Source organism: Astyanax mexicanus, chromosome 6, assembly GCF_023375975.1.
Source record: "Astyanax mexicanus isolate ESR-SI-001 chromosome 6, AstMex3_surface, whole genome shotgun sequence".
NCBI lineage: Eukaryota > Metazoa > Chordata > Actinopteri > Characiformes > Acestrorhamphidae > Astyanax > Astyanax mexicanus.
This window is the reverse complement of record NC_064413.1, coordinates 39,650,481-39,668,590: the sequence shown is the minus strand read 5'-3', so window position 1 is coordinate 39,668,590 and position 18,110 is coordinate 39,650,481. Positions and strand designations below refer to the sequence as shown.

At 42.1% G+C, this 18,110-nt stretch overlaps 1 protein-coding gene across 5 annotated transcripts in view; it reads left to right on the top strand.

Moving 5' to 3' along the window:
• sema6e (sema domain, transmembrane domain (TM), and cytoplasmic domain, (semaphorin) 6E) overlaps positions 1–18,110 on the top strand; it is a 173,675-nt gene that overhangs the window by 11,686 nt on the left and 143,879 nt on the right. For 4 of the 5 annotated variants that reach the window (XM_015605917.3, XM_015605916.3, XM_015605914.3 and 1 more), the window contains exon 2: positions 5,932–6,045. The exons of the other annotated variant lie outside the window; for it this stretch is intronic. The gene's annotated coding sequence lies outside the window, so the exon portion shown is untranslated. The remainder of the gene's footprint in view (positions 1–5,931; positions 6,046–18,110) is intronic. 5 annotated transcript variants of the gene reach the window in all.

The window sequence follows — 18,110 nt, the reverse complement described above, 5'->3', positions numbered from 1 at the left end:
GCCATTTTGAATGAGCCGCTTGCAAAGTCAAGAACAGGCTTTTTTTTCCACACAGAAATCAGCAACAGCATCACAGAGCTGACAAAAGCACAGGCAACATGTTTCACACTCTCTCTGTGCTTAAATTAACCATCAATTAACTGGCGACCAATGCACACAATTCCACATTTCCATTCGTTTTCTTAACAAAGCAGGCTAAAATGCTCAGTGGGCATCCGGCCTATTTTCACATCCAGTAGATGCTTTTTTTTTTGTAACCTCGCTCAGATTAGTACGATAACGCCCTGAAGAAGGAAGAGAAAGGCTAATAACATCTTTCTCTCTCTCTCTCTCTCTCTCTTTCTCTTTCTGTTTAAATGTGTGTGTGTGTGTGTGTGTGTGTGTGTGTGTGTGTGTAACAGCAGAGCTTATTATCATACTGAATGCTTCATCGGCTAAACTAGCACTCTGATCTCCCCCATAAATCTCTCGTATCGTACACTGGCAGCGAACGGGGGAACAGAACACAAAGGAAAATTGTACGTCTCTTTCTCGGCGGTGCTCTCGATATTATGTTTGGTTAACAGGCTGGTTTCCTGAGCTATTATTCTGTGTTAATCACATCCTGGTGGTCCCATCTAAGAAGATTGTGGCTGGTCTTCCTTTCCACAATCCATCACTTCAGTCCAGAGTGTTGAGTGTGCCAAGAATGCTGCTCACGGAGGTGGTATGGATGTGGAGCTGATCCAGAAGTTTCCACTCTGGCAACTCTGGTCATTTCCACTGTCACTCCTGCTCTTCAGAATCAGGGCAATGGGACAAGGTTACAGCCTGTCCTCTGAAGAAGTGGGTTTTTTTGTGTGTGTGTCCAGGAGCCAGTGGGACCACCCTGTTGCGTTTTTTTTCTTCTTCTTCTTCTTTCTTTAAACAAGTAGTCTGGCCTAAGTCAGCTCTACTGCACTTTGTAAAGCCTGACACCCACCAGACTGAAAGGGGCCGACCCAAATCTCAGCACAATCCCACGTGGGTCGCAGGGTCATAAGTTAAGCAGGGGCAGCAGTGTGGCCTGAATAGTAAGAAGATTGATTTTCCTCAGTGGAGGGGTGGCGCTCAGGGCAGGAAGATGGTTCAGGTCAAATCATTTGCCCTCTGTTCAAGCGGGAGGGAGGGGGGCAAAGGAATGCACTGGTGAAAAGTGTGGCAAAGAAGGCATTCACAACATGTCCCCTCACTTTCCCCCCGCAGCCTGAAGTTCTAGAGTGAGCCTCACCGATGCCTAAAATGGGACACAGTGCGGTGGTGTTTCTTTTAATAGGCAGCGGAAGTGCTGGGCAGCCAGCAACAGCCAGTTCCCAGAGTTTGGTGTATGTTTAGGTTTAACATGGTGACCTTTAATGGAGACTGAGAGCTGTGGTGAAGCTGTACAGTGGACAGGCTGCCCTGCCTCTCCAGAACTCCTGGTTGATTGTTTAGTTCCATGTTTGAGTCAAGATGGACTTAAGTGCATTTGCTACAGTTATGCCAAGCTACCAACAAAGGAAATCTCTTTGATACAGTTTCACTCCACTTTAGCTGATTTATAAAGATCTTTTGTTCATTTTCGTTCCAGTTTTATTTCTGCTTGTTTTCGCGTTTTCAGCCTTGCTTTTAGCCTTGCTGTATGGATTTATTCTGATAGTTACGCTGAAGCGGAAAGATTATAGGAGCGTTTTTCTGTGTGTGAAGGAAGGTGCAAACTCTTCCTTAAAGCTCTGTGAATAATGAAATTTATACAGCCTTTACTTCCTCCAAACGCATTCAATCAGCCAAAGGCGTGTTTGGTGTTCGAAGTTTGCTTCTTTACTTTTGCTCTGAAGTTGATATGGTAAAAATATTATCACAATATTTAAAGTGATATAAAGATTTACAATATTTACTACATTTTGACACATTTTGTTACACCATTTAACTTTATAGCGGTGCAGTATTTTATAAAATGCACTAACCTTTAGTTAATATACTAGCCACAAGCTGATATATCTTCATAGGGAGGGAGACTGTGCATGTTCTCATACTGAACTGTCACTGAACAGGGGTCATGGTTTGGGTGTCAGTGTTGCATAGAGAGTGCACCATGTGTTATTAGGTTAAATGTGATAATTTAACAAGTGCACATGCCACCCCAGAACCATAAAATGTAAGCTGGGGGATTAAACTGTATTGAGGGAACTCTATTAGTTTAGGAGTACTACTAGGATCTTTCCCTCTTGTTGCTGTGTGTAGAGGGAGATGCCTATACACATGTTTTTTTTAATCAATTTATTATTATATATCAAATCTCTAACTTTTCATCTTTTAGATTTGGAGCAACTGTATTTTTCGATATTCTTTTATTTTAACAGTTTTAACATCTTCAATTCTTGGTGAATTGGAAGAAAATGATGTGTCTGCAGTTTTTGTAGCCCATTCATAGGATGCTATGTATCCAGAGCACTGTGACTTTTGTGTACAATTGCATTAGAATATATTATGCAATTATATATTAGAAGATATATAATATAAAAGAATGGGAGACACTATATGTACAATACAACAAGGACACAATAGACATACATAAGACGAAAGACAATAGTGCAATATTGATGGTGATTAAGATGGAATGACAGTATAAATAGAACCCGTATAACATTAGTGCAAATATGGTATATAGCTCAAGGCTGGTAAGGAGAATGAGTGCGTAAAGTTCTTAAAGTTCACAGTTAATGTCAATGTGTGGAAATAATAAGCTTTAATTGATTTGTTGATCAACTTTGTTGTTCTTATACTGTACTCCTACCTAAACAGAAGTCATATTGAAGCCCAAATGTAGCCTGTATCTTTCTGTCAGTTTTTAGTTTAGTCCTGCAGCTTGCACAGTGCTAATCATTGGTGAAAATCCTCATGGACTAAACATATCTTTCCTAAATTGAATGAAAAGTGGTGTAATTCGTATATAGCTTATATTGCTGAACTGCTCCTTTAAAACCACCAGCATGTGTGTCTGCAGCTATATAATAGCCATGGGTTGTTCATTATGTGATCCTCATAAGGTTCAGAGCTTTATCCCAGATGATGAGCTGCAAAGTCTCGCTGCCTCTGGCAGAAGATTTAATCAAACGACTGCAGCTCCTAGAGAAAACAGCTGGCCTTTCGGAGAGAGAGTTCCTCTTCTCCCCGGACATGCCACACTCCCTCAGGCTTTCTGAGGTTTGGGTATGTTGTGTGTGCTTTTGAGTCTGAGCCAAGGAGAAGTATGCAGTGAGCATAAGTTTTCTACAGTTGCCATGTCAGAGTGCTGCTCTGAGACATATTTATTCCCTAAATCTACACCGCAGCTAACAAAAGGAGCCCCAACATATGCAGGATTATTCCAGGAATCCGTTAAAGCAGCCATGTTCCCTGAGTGCTGCATGGCAAAACACATTGTTAAAGTGCTGAGGTGAAGCCAAACTAAGCAGCCTGTAACCTCTCTCTCTCTTTCTCTCTCTCTCTCTCTCTCTCTTGCTCTCTCTCTCTCATATGCACTCACTCTCACGCGCTCTCTCCCTTCTTTAATACAGAATCAGATTAGATTATTTTGGAACGCAACCCTGACCGTTTCCTTTTGGATGAAACTAGGGCAGAAATTTTGATACATGAATGTGAGCACACATTACTTACGAGTGATTGGGGATACATTTTAAAAGGTTGATTGTGAAATCTCAACTGTGAACCATTTGCTGTGGACGAGCTTTTTGTTAAAAGTTGCTAGATTTGGCAGTCCACCCACAGGTCCTAAAATATATGCACAATGCACGCTTCAACTGTTTCCCAATCAAATTGTTGTGGTACAATTTCAGTTCAATCCCAATTAGTAGTGTTTTTTGGCCCTGAGGTTTGTACATGTACAGGGCATTTGGGAACCATTTAAAAAGCTGGACAATTAAGATGCCATTGAGACAGCTTGGTAGTATTTGTGCATGTGTTTGAGTTCCAAACAGATAGTATCATTTTCTTAAGTAGACAGGCATGCAGAAGACTGAAGGAGAAACCTTCTGGAATCAGTTTACTACGACATAAAACAAGGTAATACTGTGGCTAGCTGCCAGAAACGGATTGCATGTACCCCAAATAGGCTGATGCCGAAGTGCTCAAGTTCTGCTCCTCCATTCCCTGCCTTTCCTGCTATTCTTAGCTGTGGTAATGTAAGACACATTTACAGAGGGAGGCCTGTAACAATGAAAGATAAACTGGGAAGATATAGAATGGAGTAGCCAGTTATGGAATAGAGATGGCCTCATCTCTCTGCGGTCACCTGAACCCTGCGGAGAAAGAGACAGCCACCTGCCTCCTGGGCTTATCTTGCTTTCAGCTTTAAAAGCCTCAGAGGAATGCTGCTCGAACGCCCACCTACCAGAAAAACCTGTCCACAGAAAGCATGTTACATATAGGGAGCAAAACACCAGCAGATAGTGGTGATATAAGATCAGATCAGATTCACTCGTGGTCCTCACTGATAGTTTCATTTTAGGTTTTAAAAAGCCAGACTGAGCCCGAAAAACAGGACTGAGGTTTTAGGCTGGTTCCAATTTCAGCTGAGATTGGTTTCAGTTCAAGCTTCAAAGCATGACTGGTTTGAGAGGCATGCTTGATTTTTTTTGTAGTCTGCAAAAAAGTGAGGGTGAAAACGAGGCCTTGAACTGGACTTGCTTTACACTCTAGGATTTGTTGCATTGAAATGGAATTGACCTCAATCCTGACTTGGGCCGTGAAGAGCTTTGTGAAAAAAGTGCCCCAGGACGTTGAGTTCTTTCGGTTGAGTGTGTTTAGGATGGGTGGCTGAGCCCTTTAGCCTGACCGAGCACTTTAGGACATCAATGAGTTCTGGGAGCAATATCTGTCACTGTTTGCAAATATTGGATTTTCAGGTAATCTCCCTTTCCACTTTTTTGGGGGGCTGCTCAATATTACCACAGTCGGAGACAAAGAGGGCTTTTAACATTTTCTAGCGGTCTATAATTCATAAAATTAAACGGCTGCTCTACAAGAACATAACTAATTTAGTGTGCCCTGAGGGGACTTCGGTAAGTTGAGGCTTATTTTATAATATTAAGCAGGGCTGTTATTAGATCAGTTTTTCCTCATTTATTAACTAATTTATTCTCGTGCCAGACACGCTGAGTCTGCCCTAGCGTTTGGCGTGTAAGATGTAAACAGGTCTAAGGTGCATTGTTCTTCATTAAGGAACGGACAGAGATGTAATGATAAGGGTGTGAGACTAAGAGGATGAAACAAGTGCGTAAGACATGGAGATACAGAGAGAGAGAGGGCAGAGAAAGACAAAGAAAAAGGAGGAGGAGAACAAGTGAAAGGGAGAAAAAGAAGAGCGAGATAGTGGATGCAGTGACGCAGGTCTGGTTAAGTAAAGAAACTGGCAGAGAGGAGCGTTCGCACGCAGCAGATTGAAGGAACAGATTGCACTCCGAGATGTCCTGAGATTTGGACAGCCTCGGAATGGGATTTGTAGAGATTTGGTTGGAAATCTGTCCATAATGAATGTTAAGTGAACAGTGCCTCCATTTTCTGGTGCGCAAAGGCACTGTTTTCTCTAAGCATTATTACTGTGTTCTGTGTGGTGGTTAGTCTTGGCTCAGAGCTGGATGGGAAAGACATGTTGCTTGGGTTGCTTGCTAGTGTATTCACAGCGTGCATATAGTGAGTGGTAAAAAGAAATTACATTTAATAAGTAACCTCTGAAAATGCACAACTAATTTCATCAAATTGAAGCTAATGAAATGCCTGCAGAGTCTCTGTGGTAAAAACAAGCAGCATCTGTACCTCTGTTGTGAAAAATATGATTCTATTTTAAAGTGTGTTGTTTTTTTGTATCTTATTTACTCAACTGCATCTACTCCCAGGGTGATGAATGCTCCTTTTTTGTATTTGTTCCCCCAGACTGAGGAATGTCACGGCTTTACTGAGGAACCCAGTGCTCTATCAGACACACTCCCTCCATCTCACCTTTGTCATGTGCCTGCCGTCCTGCAGTATCATTGGATGAGAATTGAGGTAGGAACCAATGGGAAGCAATTTGTTGAACTCCCAGACTCTGAAATCACTCATTTTATTTCCTCTTGACCTTTTGAACCTTTGTTGATATTTGCTTGGTGGAATACAATTGCATTCTGCGAAGAAAGATGGCTTGATTTGGCAGAAAATTGAAGCCTTAGCCAGCTGCATTATCTTAGACTGGCTGGTAACCTCAGGGCATTGTGTGGGGATTTTTTTCCTGTTGATTTGAACAGCGTACGAACACGAAATGTACTTTCCGCAAAAATAAGTTGGTCTTTGAGAATAAATCAAATCGTACATTCAGCAGCGGTCTGAGAGAGGTGTGCACAAGGGAAAATCACTGCGGAGAGAGATGGGAGGAGGGGGCGGGGTCAAAGAGAATGGGCATAATGGGAGAGAGAGTAGGGGGGAAAGAGATGGACGCTCAGGCAGAGAGGTAAGGTGAAAGAATGAAACAGAATTGTGAAGCATGGGCCAAACTGTGAAGGAGAACTAAAGAGGGAATAAAAGATGGAAGAGGAAGTGTGTGCTCAGTGTTTGACTGGAACAAGCTCACTGTTGCACACCTGATGCAGAGCCCATGAGGATCAGCCTGCAGCCCTGCACTGATGAGCCCTGAGAGAACTCACAGCCACTGGCTACAGAGAAACCACACAAACACACAAACGCTCACACACATGCACACAACAAACACATAACAAACGGAAGGTTGAGCCAGCATGCCCATGGCAAGGCATTGCGAATGATCAGAGTTGAAATGAGGTCTGATAGTGGGTGCCAGATTGATGGGACAATCCATTTCTGAAGTTGTGCAGGAGCCTTTGTCTTTCACAATAATCGTTGAAGAACATTTTCTTTTGAAGGTTTGCCAGGCTTCTAGCTTTTTGCCTATATCTTACTTGTTCTGAAATCTCAGAAAAGTGATCAATATTTTAACACATCGTGTATCATAAAAAATGCCTTTACATATTTTGATGTTACATTTTGTGCGACATCGCAAACATGCAAATAGTGAAATACCTGAGGGCAGGCTGCAGGAGTGATGAGGTGACTAGGTCTTTCGTGGTTCCTGGGAGCAGATGGCTGGCCAGATGCAGGGCTGAGTTTGACCTTGGTGTTTACAGAAGACTAAACAGCATAGCCATCCTCCCACACCTCACGCTCTGTCTTCCATTATGGCCCGTCTTCTTTCCCCGGTGCACGCTCTTTGCTTTTTTGACAGCTTATGGTCATTTTATTCAGATGACCCATATGGTGCTATTATAAGGGCTATTATTTTAGGTAATATCATTGCTCTCCTCCGCGACATGCATTTTGATGCATATGACTCAGTTTATTGTCCAGTCTCCCTGATGAGGATGAAGGCATTGCCTGTGACTCTGCAATCTCAAAAAGAGAGGAAAAAAGAGAGGAAATGGAGAAGAAGAAACGTGTCAGGATTATAATTGGGGTGAACAGATCCCCTGGGTTGATGGAGAGAAACCTTATTATGTCACCTGAACCTGGATGTGTGAGTTCACCTCACTTCCCTTTGCTCACGCCTCTTAAAAGTGCCATCCGTCCCAGAGTCACTTTGTACCAGCGCCTAAAACATTTACACCAAGACTGCTGTCATCTCACAGGAGCTCAAGAGTAAGAAATGAAAAGTTGAGTATAAGTCAAAGCTGTGAAGGTCACCATTGATTAGATATATATTTCAGTCCATGTGATGCCCATAAAATCGCTCAGGTCCTCTTCATTTTTTAATTCTTTTTCTTTCTTTTTTTTTAAGCTGGGCTAAATTGCTCATTTGTGCAGCTAAAGACAAGTGCATAAGAGCTAAGTTCAAAGTTTTAGATAATATCCCAGAGGCTGTAAATTAGATTCCAGCTACCAACCAGAGATAATGTCAGTTATACAAGTATTTAAATGCAGCACCATGTTCTCCTGCAAAGTAATCTGCGTTATTTCGTTTTCCAACCACCAAAGCTGTGGACTCACTAGCTGCTTGCCTAATTAATACAAATATTTCAGGCACTGCAAGGTTGTAGCACTGCCAAAGAAGCCTTTAATTAGGTTTATTGATTGGTGAGAGATGTTAAGAGTTGTTCTTTCCAGCATATGTTTTTTTAACACAACAGTTGGGGTCAAGTCCGCATAATGCTGGCATATGTTCCTAATGTAGTGTTCCACAGTACAGATAAAAGATCATATTTTATCATTTTAATCATAGCATATTCTGAAACATTGCAGTATCATGGCAACCAACTGTGATAAGGATTGCATTAACTTGCATCAACTGAAGCAAATTCTTACTAGAATACTAAATCTATGCATATAAGGAATGTTCTTAAGCTATTTAAGTCCCTAAGGAACCGTGTAATGTAATGAAGATTTGAGAGGAGGTTTGGGTTGGAGGGAAACTGCAGAGGAAATATGCAGATTTGTATAATGTTTGGTGATGTGTTGCCAGGTTAATTCTCACTGAAAACAGTGTGTGTTCTCAAATCGTGAACTCTTGTGTTTAAAATATTACAGAGTGTTCATTATTGTAGTGTGCACAAATAGAAGCAATGGAATGACCAAACCCACAGAATCTAAATATCTCTCAGTTCTATGGCCAAAAAGACCCTCTAGAAAGTTCTGTATCAGTATCATGGTACTGTAGCTGTAGTTCTGTATGATCAGTAATTGCACAAAACTTCTGAACTCCTGGAGACATCAATTCTGAGCGCTCATGCAGTCTACCTTCCATTCAGCGTCTTTCCCCTCATTAATTCTGACTGAGTTTTTTCTTTTCTTCATGGGATGCTCTTTGAGACGCTTCCTCATAAGAAAAGTTTATATGACCGCAGGCCTTTGCAGTGAACTGTTGACAGCAAGCCACCTCCGTCTTCCTTTTACTGTGTTATAAAACCCTCCCTGTCACTTTATCACCTCTGTTAACAGTTATTGCTGCAGTCTCCCTTTCACTGCCATCTTTTTCACATTTCATCCCCTCCTCTATCTGTACTCTCTGTACTTTGTACAAAATAATTTTATATCAAGATGATGTCATTTTTATATTACATTTGCTATGCAGGTTACCATCTGTGTGCAAGTTTTTTTTACAAAAACAAAACTGTTTTTTGGGGTGAAATTCATTTAAAACAAAAAAAGCTTGGACATACAGTTAGATATTCGAGTATTTTTGTATACGGTATTCTATGTTTTTGGTCACACGTAAATACTAATATTTTCCTTACACTTGGTATAATTTTCATCATATCATTATTTCAATATGCTTTAGAGAAATAGTGATTGTACAATATTTTTTTTGTTGTATTGTCCAGCTTACTTGGCAGTAATTCTAAAGCACACACATTTAATCCTCATGTTTTGATGGCTTAACTCTTTCAGTAGTTTAGATCTCCTTAAGGACAGAAGATCTTTTAGTGATGCACTAATCCGATACCCTAGATTGGTTTCAGCACTGATACTGCCCATGATACTGGAAGAGTAACGCGTCCTCCAGTGACCTACTTTGTCATGTACATCATTTGCATTTGAATTGTTTGTTTGTTTTTTATGCTTGCATAGAGATGTGTAGTTAGTTGATCCTTACACATAGAAGAAAGACCCCACCGAGAGAGATACAGATTTTATACAGAGCTGATACAGCGCTCTTTATCAGCCAATTTACTGAGCTTAGGCATTAGAATTGTTAGGGAGCATTAGTTCGTTGTTGTAAGGCTTTATTTTTAGGTATATTGTGATTTCTTATTGTATTTTTTTTGTTTGTTTTAGTTACACATTGATTTTAAAGTACTGTATCGTTTCTGTGATTTTCTGTAAGAGTTTCCTAGACAGGGATAGGTACCTGAAGAGAAGTATTGCCAGTAGCATAGGATTCCAACAGGTAAATATGAATCTGAATCTAGTGGCAGCATGCCTAGTGAAAGCCAGGTGTGTGCTTGAGGGGGATAAGGGCCCTAGCATTGAGCTACGGAGCAGTGGTTGGTTATTGATGACAGGGTTGTGGGTGTGTTACCTGCGTTCGACAAGCTGCCACTGTTGTCCGTTTTAGCGAAGCCCATAACCTTCACTGATCTGTGGGTTCTGCAGTGATAGCTTCCCATTATTCCGAGCTTGTGTGCTCACTATTATCACGTGTGTGTGTGTGTGTGTTCACTGCATGAATTTGTTTAAAAAGCAAAGTATATGTTCTATCTGTGTGCATAAAACATGAAGAAGAATGTGATTATGGTTGCCTTGATTAGAAGTTGAAGTTTAGCATTGCTAAGTATACATTCAGAATTCAGAAGAATACAAGGTGTCAACATTTTGACGGGCTCTGCATTGTTGGTTGTGGAACAGTGGGGGCTTGTTTATAGGGTGAATGAGAGGAGATTGATGGTGTCTGGCCTCTGGAGATGCTTTCGTATTGTAAATAGAACAACAAAGGCTGGATTGGAAGCGAGAGGAGGCGGACGGGGTTATGGGCAGAACCAGCCACCCCTCCTCCCTCTGTGCTCCTCAGCAAATTGGTTTCTGAGGACCCAAGACCATGGCATGCTTAGTTGCTTATGTGTGTGTGTGCATTGCCCTTAGTTGTTTGTTAATCCCCTAGACCCAGGCTGAAGGAGAAATGCTTGTGCCTCCTGCGCTAACCAGCGCCTCCGGCCTCCCCAGAGACTCCTCTGGGTCTTTCTAATCCTGTGTGTGACCACGGGGGTGCCAGCGAGATTGCAGCCGTCTCAAAAGCTCTCCATCAGCGGACTTCAAAGTGGAGAGGAAGGGGCTTGAATGAGCAGGAGATGGAGGTGGACGGCACCCGGCTGGCCTGCAGGTCAGCCCAAATCTTTACCTGAGGGTTTTCATTGTAATGCAGTGTGCCCTGGAGCATCGGTGGAGGGGGTAGCGGCTGCGGCGGTGGTGGTGGTGATGTTGGACTTGGAAAGGCAGATGGGGAGTGGAGGCTTAGTGTCTGGTACCAGATTAAACCACTTTACCTCCCCTTTTGCATTTTCCGTGGCCCCATTTCTCATTCCTGGATGTGGCAGTGCAGTGCTAAAGTAAAAACGTTCCCAGTTTAAGAAATCATGACCATCTTAACATAGGTATGCCCTGCGGGCAGGATTTTATGGGTAGGGATTATGGTTTATAGGCACAATATTGATGTGTGTTGTGTCTTAAAATTTAAGGCAACAGCATTTGGGAGTTCATGCGCATAGTAAAACTTTTTACTATGTCTGTAGTGTTGTCATAAATTAGGGAAAAAGTGTTTTTACAATTGTGTAATGTTGTTGTCAAGGGTCCCGTCCGCACACTAATGCTTCCATGGAATTGTTGCCGAAGCCATTAACGTTTTTTGGAATTCCTGAGCTGATAAAAAAATTGGAAACACATTTAGTGACTGGGCAAGAAACTTCTCCTGACCTAGTGTCAGAGAGACCAGTCACATAGGTGAAATTTTACATGCTAACTGCCTAAATGTGGGCTGTTTTTGTGGTGCCTTTGAGTAGCCGTGAGGGAGAAAAGCCTGTTTTTCTGAGCTGGCGCAATAGCGTGACTCTGAACCACTGCTTTGCATTGCTCTGAGTTTAGTTCCATATGTTTCCAACCACCCGTTCATTCTGTGGGTCAAAAACAAGCCAGGTTTGGCTTTTCCAATAACGTGCTGGCAAGCAGCAGGAGTTGAATGTGGGTTAATATCAGCTCTTGCTATTTTGTGCGGATATCCTTGAGGATGGCATTTGTTTTGTTGCCAATTATGAATTATTATGAACGAGAAGATAAAAGCTTTTCGGTTTTGCCCCAAACATCTCTGTCCTTTGAAGCAGGCTGGAGTATTTTTCTTTTTCTGTCTCTCTTTCTCTTCATGACATGTATTCTCTACTTTCGTTGGCTTTAACTGGAATCCAAGAAGAGTCTTCATCCAGTGGAGTTTGCTGGTCTGCTTTATACCAGAATGGCTGGTTTCTGGCAGTGAGAGATGACCTCAGCTAAAATGATTGAAGATCTCTGGCTCTAAACACTTTATCTGCTCTCTCTCTGCCAAAAGATTCTGTACTAAAGAGGACTGGGGGGTGCCTAAAAAAAACTCCTCACCAATTAGATAGTCTCAAAGTAATTACTTTAAGTGGGGGACAAATTGATGAGACCTGTTGATATCTGACCCAATTTAAAAAAAAAAAAAAAAACTTTGGTTGTGTTCATTTTTGGTTATATTCTTTAAGAAATCGAAAGACTTCGGGTTCTAATGGCTAGCATACGCCATTGTTTTTGTTTGGCTGTATTGCCAGAGACTGGGGTCGTGTGTTATTTTATTGTTTCTGATGTGTTATGCATGAATGCTTTGTTCAAGGCCAGTTGACATTGGTTCAGTCCGGTCATGTAGAATAAAAGAAAAAGAAAAACAGACGCAATGTCTTCGTCTTTGTCATTCGCTTTTTTGTTCCATGACTCATTACCCTAATTTAACTAAACACTATGTGGCTGTGTTGAAGAGGGCTGGCTTATTCAAAGGCTTGATTGGAATAAAAGGATGATGGGTGTGAAGGAGCTATTATGCCAGATGAGAAGGAACTCTGCCTCTTATGGGTTTAATGCCAGCACAGTGCCCACACAACCTGTCAATTAGCTTAAGTGGCCCCCCAGGGCGATGGATTCGTCCTCTACCCTCTCCATGAGAAAAGCTCACGCTGATCAGGAATAGGCAAAGCTATTAAACCACATGATTCTGATTGCCACCACTTGGTGCCATATTTCTTCATGGTGTCATACATCTAATATTAAGACATTTAGACCATTAGCCTAGTTCTGAGATGTAAAAAAGATTTGCACTTCTACATTAAGAGCAGTTTGTCTTCTGGTTGACTTCCCGCTCAACCAGCGAGCCGGTGAGCGTACCGCACAGCCTAGCGAGCTGCTTTGTTTGGTTTCATCTCACGTCTTTGCCCCAAAACAGTCATTAATTTATTTGTGATTAATCAAACTAGAGTAGAGTGTTTGTTTTGGATGGTAGATGATTAATCTCTGGCACATCTCTGCTTTCTCTCAGAGGACTTAAAAACCAGCTGGTGTGCAACTCCTGTCCGTGAGGGACAAGTCCCAAAAAGCACTTTCTCACACTTGCGCCTGAAGTGGAAAAGCAGCTGTGTATTGATCAGGATATAAATCCTGGTTCACGTGGATCAAGGCTGCTCTCAGCAGCGATCATGAAGCTGGTAAAGAAATGTGGAAAAACCAGCCTGATCAGCTGCATTGGCGGAACAGGGCGGGGCCTGTAATTAACACAGTGAAGGCTTTTCTGCTCACTCACGCTGTCTGCTGATTACATCAGGCCCAGAAACGTTTTCTGCCACGCAAACAACATGTCTGTGCTGTTTGTCTCACTGAGACTAACTTATGGACAATGACCACCCTGTTTAACTTCTATTGGGTCACGTAAGGCATCCCTAGCATTTAGTGAGGAGGACAGAATTATATATACATCATATAACATTGCTTATGCATTGCTATATATTGATATTAACAGTTACTATGGGACATTTCTAAAGGATGCAAGGACCAATTAAACCAAATTACTTTACATTTTATAGAATCAAACAAGTTTTTAGGCTTATAAAATGAGGCTTGTGTATATGGCTTATATGGGTAGCTAGTATTGTTATTAGTTGTTAGTTTCCTAAAAGGTAAGAGTGTTCGAGCTTGTCTGTGCTTTGTGTACACCCATTCAGTAAGCTAATATTTTATTCATAATTTATCGCCTCTCTTCTCATCATAGTGTTATCCAACAGCTTTATTCAACAACATTTCTTGGATCATTTGTAATTCTTGATTAATCCAAACACAAGCATTTGTAAAATATCTGTGATTGGGTCAGAAAGCTCATAATGCACAGTAAAAATATCATTTGTTACAGGCTCATTTGCACATTGTTTCATTCTGCAACATTAGCATTGCTGGCATTGTGACCATAACAAATGATAAACAGTCCATCTCCATCAGTAGGCTATTAAGAGTGTAGTTGATATTGATGATTAATGGTCATTTAAAAAAAAAAAAAAAAAAACGACATACATTAGTTTTATACACAGTTATTTAATGTATGCGTGTGTATACATACAGTGTGGTGCAGAAGTTTGGAAATCATCTACAGGAAGAAAAGAATATATCTACAACATCTACAACAACAATTCTCATTTATTTTCTTAACGTAACATTAAAGAAATGTAAACTGTGTCCACTCACTGTGCACTCTATTAGACACTATTAGACACTCCTACCTATAGCTGCTCCATCTTATAGATGTAAAGCCAGAGACAGAAGCGTATCTGTTGCTACACAGTTTGTGTTGATCGTCCTCTAGTCCTTGATCAGTGGTCACAAATAACTGTTGGCTCGATATTTCTGGTTGGTTGGAACATATTCTGTCTAGCAGCAATAGTGAGGTGTTTAAAAACACCAGCAACACTGCTGTGTCTGAGGCACTCATATGAACACAACACAACACACCCTGCTCATTAAAAAACAAGGTGATATTAACGTTGGCAGAGAAGCAGATGTGCGACAGGCTGTAATAATAAAACAGATGCTCCTATACGGTCAGTGCAGCTGATTAAAATAAAAATATATATATATATATACATAACAATATTCTGAGATGTAAGTAGATATGAGATTTAGCAGCACATCCAAGATATTGGCTCTGTTCACTGTAGAAGTCAACTTTGCTCACCTGAATGGTGCGAGATTTTAATCAGTAAGCCTGGATATTGATCTTGTACGCCGTGCCTTGAGCCCATTTATAGCCTTCGTTTGCTTTCTCATTTCAGGTGATTTGCATACTGAGATCCCAAAGGCCCTGCTTGAACAACTGCACTGGATTAATTGTGTTATGTTTTTTTTTTTTTTTTGCAATCAACAGTAAAGTATTTCTTCAGTTTCCTTTTCCTCTCAGCATCTAATCCTAAGAAGTTTTAAGAAAATTAGCCACTTGGGGCCAAAAATATATTGCAAAGTGTGTGTGTGTGTGTGTGTGTGTTTCACCAAGGACACACTGAACACCTGGAGCGCTCTGGTCTCTGCTGCCTCCGTACTCACACACTTGAGCGGATTGATTTTTGTGTGATTGCTGAACAGTATGTCTGCTGATGTAGCTGCGCACAATTGAAACTCTCTGTGCAATCAGAGGTCGTGTACCACTCACGCTTATGACCTCCTTCTCTGCAGTGATGAATGACCCCACAATGGAGCCAGACATGGGCAGATACTGCCACTAAATCTCGAGCTGCAGAGACCCCAGCATGCTCGATAACACTTTGTGTATGTGTGGGTGGCGAGTGTTCATCTTGGTGTGTCTTCACTGAGAACACTCATTCTGTAGTGCATGTCATTGCCACCATTCTCTGCAGCAGGTTAGTGTTGTCACAAATCCAAAATTATGACTCTTGATCCGATACCTGCATAAATATTCCAATACAGATACATACTCAAATACCAAAAACACCAGAAATGTATGTAATAATAGAAGACTGAACATGGAATTTATTTATTTAGTTAGTTAGTTAATTTTTTATATCAATAAAAGAAAAAACTGAAAAGATTAGCATTGTGATTGTTTGTTCTTTATTTTAACTAAGACCATAATATGTTTATGGAAATTCTTTAATACTTTTGTATTTGCAACCAGATAGATAGATAGATAGATAGATAGATAGATAGATAGATAGATAGATAGATAGATACTTTATTGATCCCCGGGGGGAAATTCTTGGCATCCAGCAGCAGGTTACACAATACACAAAGTTAAAAAAGATAAAATATAAAATATAAAGATACATATAAATACAATCAAATAAGAAATAGAATATACAGTGTAAATGTAAATGTACAGTCTTCGTGTGTGTGTGTGTAATGGAGATGGAGAATGGAGGTAGTGCAGTTGAACACAATAGACAGTGAACACCAGTTGATGTGCATAAAGTGAGGATAACTGATGTCAGCCAAACAGAAAGTGCAAATACACAGTTATATAATAACTTAAATTAAGCAGTGCAAAAGATACGTAAACAGTGCAAAAGATACGTAAACAGTAGATGAATTAACTAGTGAATGAACTACTAGTGCAAAATATGGTAGAACTATAAAAAGTGTTCTAGGCATCAGCAAGTCTGAGAGTGTGTCCATAGCCGGGGGTGTGTCCATGGTGTGGCCAGAGTGGCCGGAATGAAAAAGTTTCACAGAGTCTTTAGTTTGCTGTGCTGAGAGGAGTTGAACAGTCTTATGGCCTGAGGAACAAAAGACTTTCGGAGTCTGTCTGTGGAGCAGGACTGGGACAGCAGTCTGCCGCTGAATGAGCTCCTGTGCCTGGTGATGGTGCTGTGCAGAGGGTGGTGAACATTGTCCATGATGTTCAGCAGCTTGCTGAGGGCTCTCCTCTCTGCCAGTGGTGTTAAGGACTCCAGCTCTAATCCCAGCACAGAACCAGCTTTCCTCACCAGCCTGTCCAGTCGTCCAGCATCCCTCTTGCTGATGCTGCCTCCCCAACACACAACAGTGTAAAAGAGGACGCTGGCTACCACAGACTGGTAGAACATCAGGAGGAGTTTCTGGCAGATGTTGAAAGCCCTGAGCCTTCTGAGGAAGTACAGTCTGCTCTGAGCCTTCCTGTAGAGGGAGTCAGTGTTCACTGACCAGTCCAGCCTGTCGTCCAGGTGCACACCAAGGTATTTGTAGGATTTGACCACCTCCACATCGACCCCCTCGATGGAGATTGGCTGCTGAGCAGAGGGCCTGGACCTCCTGAAGTCTATGCACATCTCCTTGGTTTTGGAGATGTTCAGCTGCAGATGGTTCATCTTGCACCACATCACAAATTCCTCAACCAGGCTTCTGTACTCCCTCTCATCACCATTACGCACACACCCCACGATTGCAGTGTCGTCAGAGAACTTCTGCATGTGGCATGACTCCGAGTGGTATTTGAAGTCTGATGTGTACAGTGTGAACAGGACTGGAGAGAGAACAGTCCCCTGTGGTGCTCCTGTGCTGCTGATCACTGTATCAGAGGAGCAGTCCCTGATCCTGACATGTTGTGGTCTCCCAGTAAGGTAGTCAGTGATCCAGGTGACCAGGTGCATATCCATCTCCATCTCCATCAGCTTGTCTCTCAGTAGTAGGGGCTGGATGGTGTTGAAGGCACTGGAGAAGTCGAAGAACATGACCCTCACAGCACCTCCCCCCTTGTCCAGATGAGAGTGAGCTCTGTGCAGGAGATAGAGGATGGCATCTTCCACTCCCACCTTTTCCCGGTACGCAAACTGCAGTGGGTCCTCAGCATGGTGGACCTGAGGTCTGAGTTGGTCCAGCAGCAGTCGCTCCATGGTCTTCATCACGTGAGATGTCAAAGCAACAGGCCTGTAGTCATTCAGCTCCTTCGGGTGTGCCTTCTTGGGAACAGGAATGAGACAGGTTGTCTTCCACGTGGCAGGAACTCTCCCTATACGCAGACTCAGGTTAAAAACATGTTGGAGGGGCTCACCCAGTTGAACAGCACATGCCTTGAGCATTCTGGGGCACACTCTGTCCGGGCCAGCTGCCTTCCTGGGGTGAAGTCTCCTCAGCTGTCTCCTGACCTGGTCAGCAGTAAAGGTTGGTGGACTGGAGGAGATGATTTGTCTGCCAGTTGATAGTGTTGATGGTGGTGATGATGAAGATGGTGGAGGTGAGGGTGATGATGGTGCTGATGGTGATGAAGATGATGATGGAGGTGAGGGTGGTGGTGATGATGATGACGGTGATGATGTTGATGAAGATGGAGGTGAGGGTAATGGTGGTGGTGATGAAGATGGTGGAGTTGGAGTTGAAGGTGATGAAGATGGAGGTGAGGGTAATGGTGGTGGTGATGAAGATGGTGGAGTTGGAGTTGAAGGTGATGGAGATGGTGGTGATGATGGTAGAGATGGAGAAGATGTTGGTGATTCTGCAGGAGGGTAGGAGGAGGGGGCAGCAGGAGCAGGACAGTCAAACCTGTTGTAAAAGTTGTTGAACTGGTTTGCTCTGTCCACACCGCCATCTACTGGGTTGCCGTTGTTGTT